At 35.6% G+C, this 8,855-nt stretch overlaps 1 long non-coding RNA gene across 1 annotated transcript; it reads left to right on the top strand.

Moving 5' to 3' along the window:
* Positions 1-5,496: 5,496 nt before the first annotated feature.
* On the top strand, positions 5,497-5,758 carry LOC113340169. Its single transcript, XR_003355353.1, has 2 exons — positions 5,497-5,584; positions 5,725-5,758. It is a non-coding gene; the product is annotated as an uncharacterized LOC113340169 (long non-coding RNA).
* The last annotated feature ends 3,097 nt before the right edge of the window (positions 5,759-8,855 follow it).

Genomic DNA, 8,855 nt, shown 5'->3' with positions numbered 1-8,855 from the left:
AACAAAGGTCGATGGACATTCAGTTAAAATAATGGATAACTAGATAAACCAATCTATCTAAGAGAAACTGAGTGAGGTCCAACGATATTGGGTAAGATTGATGGATAACAAGTTAAATTAAGTCAAAACGAAGGAAATTCAGTTTATTTGATCGATACCCATATAAACTCATGGAATCTAAGAAAAATTGAGTGAGATCCAGTAATATTGGACAAGATTGATAAATAATGTCTTTAATTAATTAAGGTCGATGAACATTCAATTAAAATGATATATAATAAAGAACCTAATGATTTTTGAGAAAATCTGAGTGAGGCCGATTGACATTGGGTAAGATTGACAAATAACAAGTGAAATTAAGTGAATCCACGAAAATTCGGTTTATTTGATAGATAACTATGTGGCGAAATTGACTAAGGTCAATCGATTGAGATGTACTTGTATAAACCAAACAGTAGGTTTCGGATAACAATGTCGGTCTAATTTATAATCAGGAATCTATTTTTAAATCGAGACCGAAGAAATATAAGTAGAGACAGACTGCATTTTCCCGTTTCATTCTTATGTATTTTTTGGATTTTTTTATATCATAATGTCGATAACAATGTCCTAAATTTATTAATATTTTTTTTGGATTTTTTTTCGTGTCGAATGTTGACAACAAAACCGGATACATGAGTTCGTATTAGCACAAACAGTAACACACTTGCTTCTCAATCCGTATGAGCATCCCAAATATAATATCAACCGTCAAGATCTTTTTCTTGATCCGTATGAGTGGATCAAACGAAATGTGTTACGTCGATCATTTTAATTTTCATTATTGGTTGTATCCCTCAACCACTCGAACTCTAATACATATCTGGTTCTCTCTTTCTTTCTTCCTCTCCTCCGAAAAACACCTCTCCCCTCCTCCGAAACACACCGCTAGTGCTTACATGTAAATGTATTTTTAATATGCCAGAATATAGATTTTTTAAGGTTTTAGGGTATATTCCAAAGGAATCTTACATGTAAACGGATGGATTCATCGTTCTTACGAAGTTTCCGACTTATAGTAGTTCACTCATGGCCAAATTTCGATCTCAGAGCCAGGGTTTGCATACAATATGCCAGAATAACTAGGGTTTGATCCCTCCCGGGGCGATAAATTGTAAATTATATGTCGTTATACCACATTTGAAGTTCAGATCAACACCGAGCTTCATATTTATCGATTTTGATGATGTATCATGCTAAGTTTGAAGTCATAACCCACCCGGAGCTTCTTGGCTCATAGTTTGTATGTGGTCATACCACATTTGAAGTTCGAATCAACATTGAGCATCATATTTATCGATCTTGATGATGTATCCAGTTAAGTTTGAAGTCATAACCCTCCTGAAGCTTCTAAGTTCATAATTTATATGTCGTTATACCAAATTTGAAGTTCGAATCAACATTGAGCTTCATATTTATCGATTCCAGTGATGTATCATGCTAAGTTTGAAGTAAGAACCCTCCCGGAGCTTCTTGGCTCATAGTTTGTATGTTGTTATACCACATTTGAAGTTCGAATCAACACCGAGCTTCATATTTATCGATTTTGATGATGTATCCATCTAATTTTGAAGTCAGAACCCTCCCGAAGCTTCTAAGTTCATAACTTATATGTCATTATACCACATTTGAAGTTTGAATCAACACTGAGCTTCATATTTATCGATTTCGATGATGTATCATGCTAAGTTTGAAGTTAGAACCCTCCCGGAGCTTCTTGGATCATAGTTTGTATGTTGTCATACCACATTTGAAGTTCGAAACAACATCGAGCTTCATATATATTGATTTTGATGATGTATCCAGCTAATTTCGAAGTCAGAACCCTCCTGAAGCTTCTAAATTCATAACTTATATGTCGTTATACCACATTTGAAGTTTGAATCAACAACGAGCTTCATATTTATCAATTTCGATGATGTATCATGCTAAGTTTGAAGTCAGAACCCTCCCGAATATTTTTGGCTCATAGTTTATATGTTGTTATACCACATTTCAAGTTCGAATCAACACCGAGCTTTATATTCATCAATTTTGATGATGTATCTAGCTAAGTTTAAAGACAGAACCATTCTGAATTTCGTGGTCCATCTCTAGGAATCTTATAACCTGAGTTTACCAGTGTGAACTAAAGCTACTTCATGACCTGTATGACTTGTCAAAATTACTTCATGACCTATGTGACTAGTCGAAATTCAAACCGGAAGCACTAAGAGAAAGCACGAAAACACAAAGGGAAAGCACAAAGAAACACACCAATTATTGAATTCATTTTTCAATTTCCCGATTCATTCTTATACATTTTTTGGATTTTTTTATATCAGAATGTCGATAATAATGTCCTAAATTTATTAATATTTTTTTTTGGATTTTTTTTCATGTCAAAGATTGATAATTAAACCGAAAACATGAGTTCGTATTAACACAGAGAAAGCACAAATAAAACACACTTTCCATGATCCGTATGACACTCTTAACATAAATCTATACCGTCCAAATGTTTTCATAATCCGTATGACCCCATCCTACCACATCTTAGCCGTTCAAATTCTTTTAGATAAAACGATTTTTTTTTCTCTCACTTATCTTCACTCACTCACTTTTCTATCGTCTCTCATCTTCCCCTCCCTCAGAAAAAAAACCCTCACTCGAGATTTGTTTAACCAGTGATTTAACAAAGAAATCAGTTTCAGTATGAAGCAAATCAAAAATCCTACATCTGAAGAAAAGAAACCAAATCTCAAATTCAGAGAAGATAGAAACGAAGCCATGGCGGCTCCATAACTCAGATAAATCGAGAAGATGAAGATTAATCTGCTACTGTGGGTCTGGTAATTTTGAGATGCAAGAGACGAAGAAAAGACGATGGAAATTGCTAGAGAGACCAATCTTTCTGTTGATGAAGAAATCAGATCGAGATGAAATTGTTTCGACTGAATTGCAAGAGCTGAAAGAACACAACCAAACTCTTCACTGATTTGAACCCTAACTTGGTCGTTATCATCTTCACTGAAATCTGGGTAACTTCCCATACGACCAACAAAATAAAACCTCCATAAATCTGTTGCCTTCGCTGCTGTATCTCTCAGACAAACCCATTTCAGATCTGGGTTTAGAAATCCCCAAATTGATTGGAATCTCAACCTAGCTCAAACACCCATCAATTCCATCCAGCAAACTCATTATCAGACCCACCTTCAGCTGCCTTGTCAAACCTTAATTCTCTCAAGAAAAACGAATTCTAGTTTGATTTCATCGATTCATAAATTTATTTTGCGCGTGTTTGAAGACTAAAAAAAATTTAAAAAATATTTTAGGGTTCGTGAAGTGGGGGTGTTGGAGGGTGAGAGTGGCGGTTCATCACCGTCTGTGTCAATGGTGAAGAAGAAGCTTGGTGTTACAAATCCAATTTCAATTGCTGGTCCGACTGAATCTGATAAGCTTAGAATTGGAGAAGGTATGAGTTTGTGGGGATTTCGGATTTGTTTTGTTTTTGATTTTGTTTGTTTGATTGTTTTTCTGAAGTTTTTGGATCTGTGTTTGAACCAATAAATTCGTGTTTGCAGGGGATTAAAGAGCTCATACTACGGCAGAATGGGTTAGTTCTCTGTTATCAGCAAAACGCACACCAAGTGCTTGTGTAAAGGCCTAAACAAGGGTTCGTATGGACAGCAGGAGTATGCAGGGATTTGGTTGAATCCTGTACACCTTTAGAGCTACTCTTGTGACACATCAGGAATCTTTGGAGGCCAAGGTTAACGAAACCAAGGCAATGGTTAAGTTTCAATTAAACACAAATGAAGTTTTTTGGCTCAATGCTGTGAAGACAAATGAAGTTTTGATGGAGGAGGTAAGTGATATTATTAGCCATTTTTCTCCTTGTTGGAATAAGATTCCAGAATTGTTGGTTTAATTTACTCTTTCTGGAATGTAGATCACAGAGCGTGACGAAGGTGCTCTTAAGTATTTGAAAGATATCAATTGGTGCAGGATTGAAGAGCTCAAGGGGCTCGAGCTTCAAGTCTTTTTTTTAGGTAATTGTGGGTTTTTTTTTGCCACTGATGATATTATATCGTGTATTTCCGGTTAATATATATTACTGAGGCTTTAAGAAGCATCTTATCCACTGTGGTTTGGGTTGGGACCGCATGCTTGATGATGGTATATTGTTATTACAAGTTTATGTGTTCAGGATATGATTTTTTAGCTTCATATTGTGTATGTGCAAAGAGATTCGATTCTTGTTTTATTGTTCTGGTGTTTGTGGTGTAGAAAGTGATTAGTCAAGATTGCATGGTGTTGTTTAGATCTCTTGAACACCCATCAAAATGATTGTCGCTCACTAGGATTTCTATCTTATGCATGCTAATATATAAAATGTCAAATAGTTGTATCTCTTTTATTTAGTTCTTATTGGTGACTATTTGTACTTCTCAAATATCGACCTTAGATGCTCCTCCAGCTCTTCAGAAGCTAAGAGAGAACTTTCCTAGGTAAAATTTAGTCACTTGTTTTATGTGTTACTGTAATCATGTCGTAATTCTCTTCCTTATAGACTGAATAAATGTTTTTGTTCATGAAATTTTCAGGCTTCATGTGTACACTGGGACAATCGACCCCACAGTAAATGAGAAGAGGTAATTTTCTCACTAGGAACATACAATAATTGAAGAATAAATGATCATTGGCTTAAACCTTCTAAAATTCGAGATGACGTCTTCTATTTTGCAGGTTTATAATTCGTAGATTTGGAGATGCAGGAGACCGTAGATTTGGAACATAAAACAATTGTAGAAGTAGGCTTCTTTTTCTTCTAAGTTGTAGTAGCTCTATTATCAGTTTTAAAAGATATTCATATTGATCCAGAGAACCAACTGATATTCATTTAGTTTATTTTAATTGAGATTTCTCCATTCCATTTTCAATGAACATAAAGTATGTGGTTAGATTGTAATCCAATTAAACTAGTACTTTTGCATATAGGGTTACAGAGTGCTTTTGGTGAATGGAAATAGTTATCACTTTACAGAACATGGTCTTGACTACCTACTACATGGTTTTCTGATTTCTCAAAAACATCTGCTACAAAAAAAAACTGTCCTGTAAATATGATGAAAATCCGTACAGTTTGTCTGAATTAATTAGTAAAACTATTGATTCCATTTGAGATTTTTTTTCCATGTGCTTGTGGATGAATTTGCTGGTGATTTTTGATGTTTTATTGAATACATGTTGATGCAGATGAGACGAGAGTGCAGATTGAAAGGGCACAATTATGCCTTTTTAGGTGTTGCAGAATGGTTAGTATGGCCTCTAAAATGCTACTAGACAGTATATTGGGTATTTTTATAGCGAGTCCCTCTTGCGTGTTTGTTGTTCCTTATTGGACCTGTAGTCATTTGAACCTTACATTTTACGTTGTTACTCATTTTAGATATAGACATCTTGCGGTCGTAGGTTGGTTTGTAGGTTGGCTTAATTGATAGTGATCCTTAAACTTTGCAGTTTCAACCTAACAATGAAAAGTTTCTCAAAGATCCTATATGTAAGAACTAACTGTGCATTTCGCCTTTTGTTATTCTGGTTCATTTTTTTCCTGCAGTTTGTTAAATTCATAGTATCAATCTCGTCTCTTTGTGTTTCTCGTGAAAACTAACTTGTTTGAATCTCTTGGCAATTCTACAGGTGTTAATTACCAAGTATCCTCCAACTGCATCTATCCATTTGGGCAAAAAGCAGACTACAAGTTGTGGAGATTCTGGATTTGCTGGTTTCTTTACACTTGAATGATGAATGATAAATGATGGCAGTATGAATCTTTTATTATGAGCTTGGTGCTACAAAGTCGAAGGAGTGTTCATCTTTAGTTTCAAAATTAAGGAAATTGTAATCATCATTTTTTAAAGAAATGATTAGTTTGTATTTTTGATCTTTTTGTTCCTCTAAGGATTGTCTTTTTTTTTAAGAAATGATGTAAATTGATCTATGTGATATAATAAAACATGATTCAGTTTTTAATTTGGTTCATAATTTGTTTTAGTATCAATTTTAATTGTAATTTTAATTTTAATTTCAATTTCGGATTATCTAAATCGAAATAGGCCAAATACTTCCGGCACCAGAACAACAGATGTAGCGGGCAAAAAGTTAGGTAGCTCAAAAATGTAAGCAACCAACTTCAGGGCAAAAAGTTTTGTAGCTCAAAAATGTAAGCAACCAACTTCAGGTTTTTCACTTGCTCTATTATGGTTGGTCTAGCTTTAAAGCGATCACTAGTTTGCTTGCTCTAGGGAGGTCGGTCTAGCCATGAAGCAATTAAGAAAAAAGACTCTACATGATAGTTGCTTGATTACTAAAGCGATTGCCTAGCTGCTCTAGACTTGTAGAAATCCCACCTTTTGCAACTCGAGAGCGAGAGCCAAATTAAGTCGCTTTAAGGGTTAGAGCGACTCAATATGGGCTTTTCCAACCAAAAATGTCTGGTCGCTTAATCCAACTTTTCTTGTAGTGATGGTTTTGATCAGTAACATTGACAAACATGCTTGAGATAGCAACGCATGCGAGTTCGACCGAGCAATGCTCTAACATTAACAATGGACGAACCTTTAATGTCGAGAGACCAAATCATTTCATCTTCAATATCATTGTTAAGAGAAAAACCATTTAGTGTTTATTGGAAATCCTCCAGCTCGAGTCTTGTAGTATCATTTATTCTTGGAATTGCCAGATTCTAACTATTCGTCTCTGCCACAAAACATAGCTACATTTTTTTTCTTCTTGAAATAGCAAACTGATCTGGGCATTTAACTTAAAGAGATGTACATAAAAGCCATATATCTTTCCAAAAAAAAACACTTCTGCCAGAATTAACCTTAAAGTGAATAAGATTTTTAAAAATTGAATCACACTTGGTAATGCCTTTCTACTTTTTTTTTTCTTTTTTTTGATGAGAAGAGAGAATTTTATTAGATAAAGGGAGAATATATACAAGGTATACCAAGAGTAGACAAGAGAGAACAAAAAATTAGCAAAAGACAGTATCGCAGTTTTACACAGTAAAGGAGACGTTGTAGTGCACCCTCTTCCCAAAGGCGGAAGCCCAATTCAGAACTTGAATCTTAGCTTCAGTGGCTAGATCATTATTCGTCATGTAGCCGTAGTTAACTTCAAACGTGTGGCAATTTATTTCCCTCCAAAGAACCCTTATCACAGCAGCATGGATTAAGTCCCAAAAAGAAAATTACACGGCCAAAAATGAGCTAACGAGAGCATTGTTTCAGGAAAAGCCCATGCCCACCTCGTTGTTGGTGTTAAGGAAACCTTGCAGTGTAGGAGAATGTGATCCTGTGACTTAGAACTATCACCACAAAGTATGCATGAACTAGAGATATCAATCCCCTTATACTGCAGCATGTCAAGGCAGTTTAGCTTACATACCGTGCACAACACACCAGGTCAAGAAATTAATTTTAGGAGGGACTTCAATCTCCCAAACAAACTTGTATGAAAACCCATTAATGCCGTCTTCTCTTGTCAGAGCATTATATAAAGATTTTACCGAGAATTGGCCGTTAGAGTTAAGACCCCATCGCCTGGTGTCCGGTAAAGTATCTCGTACATGTGGGTTTGAACCAATTACTGTAATCAGTTCAGCGAAATGGTTTACTTATAAATGTGATAGACCTCTCTTGGAATTGAAGGTCCAAGAACCATCCAAAGTGATATGATCATCAGCAGTGCCAAATAGTAGCCTGTCTAGCTTATAAATTAATGAGAAATTTGTTGCCAGACACAAATCACCAGTCCAAAAGTCATGCTAGAAGGAAATTAGCTTACCATCATGAAGAGTGAGCATAGAGTTTTTCGTAATAAGATCTCCCATATCAGCGATGGTTCTCCAGCAAGACACCCCATAAGGAGTGTTAACTCTACCCGGAACCCAATTGGAGTAGTTACTGCCATATTTCTCCACCATAAGCTTGTACCAAAGATGTGCTTTTTCAATACCAAAAAACCAACACCATTTTGCGAGCAATGCCTGATTCATTAATCTCAAATTGAGAACACCCAGGCCTCCTTTCTCTTTACTAACGTGAAGGATATCCCAATTCACCAGATAAGAACAACTGCTACCACAAGTAGAATGATCCCATAGGAAGTTCCTCATTTTCTTCTCAAGAATTTTAATAATTGCACTTGGAGCTTTAAATAGATAGAAGTAATACATAGGCAGTGATGAAAGAATACACTTGAGAAGAGCAAGTTTACCACCCCTGGAAAGTGACATATGATTCCAAGTTGTTAATCTGGCATCAAATCGATCTATAATTGGAACCCAAATAGTTTTAGAAGTATCCTTAGCACCAAGAGGCATACCTAGGTACATGAATGGCAAATAATCTGTCGCGCAACCCAACTCAGCAGCCCATTCATTAATTTGAGGTACATCACCAATTGCAATTAACCTTGTTTTGGATGTATTAAATTTTAACCCTACAATTAACTCAAAATAATGAAGTGTGGAAAAAAGATTTGTCAGCTCATCCTTTTTAGTGTCGACAAAGAATATAGTGTCATCCGCATAATGTAAGTGATTCACTATAGAACCATTTTCAACCATATAGAAGTCATTAAACAGATTAGCATTTGCAGCTTTGTCTATGTATCTTGAGATGCCTTCCATTACAATTTTGAAAAATAGTGGTGTCAATGGGAAACCTTGCCTAACTTTTCTAGAGCCGTTGAAAAAACCAAATGCTGAGCCGTTTATATGAACGGAGAAGGTGGTTGTGGAGTAACAAAATTTCATCCAGCTG

This window comes from Papaver somniferum, unplaced genomic scaffold, assembly GCF_003573695.1.
Source record: "Papaver somniferum cultivar HN1 unplaced genomic scaffold, ASM357369v1 unplaced-scaffold_21, whole genome shotgun sequence".
NCBI classification, from domain to species: Eukaryota; Viridiplantae; Streptophyta; class Magnoliopsida; order Ranunculales; family Papaveraceae; genus Papaver; species Papaver somniferum.
The sequence above is the reverse complement of the archived record's forward strand: the minus strand, read 5'-3'. Positions and strand labels throughout refer to the sequence as shown.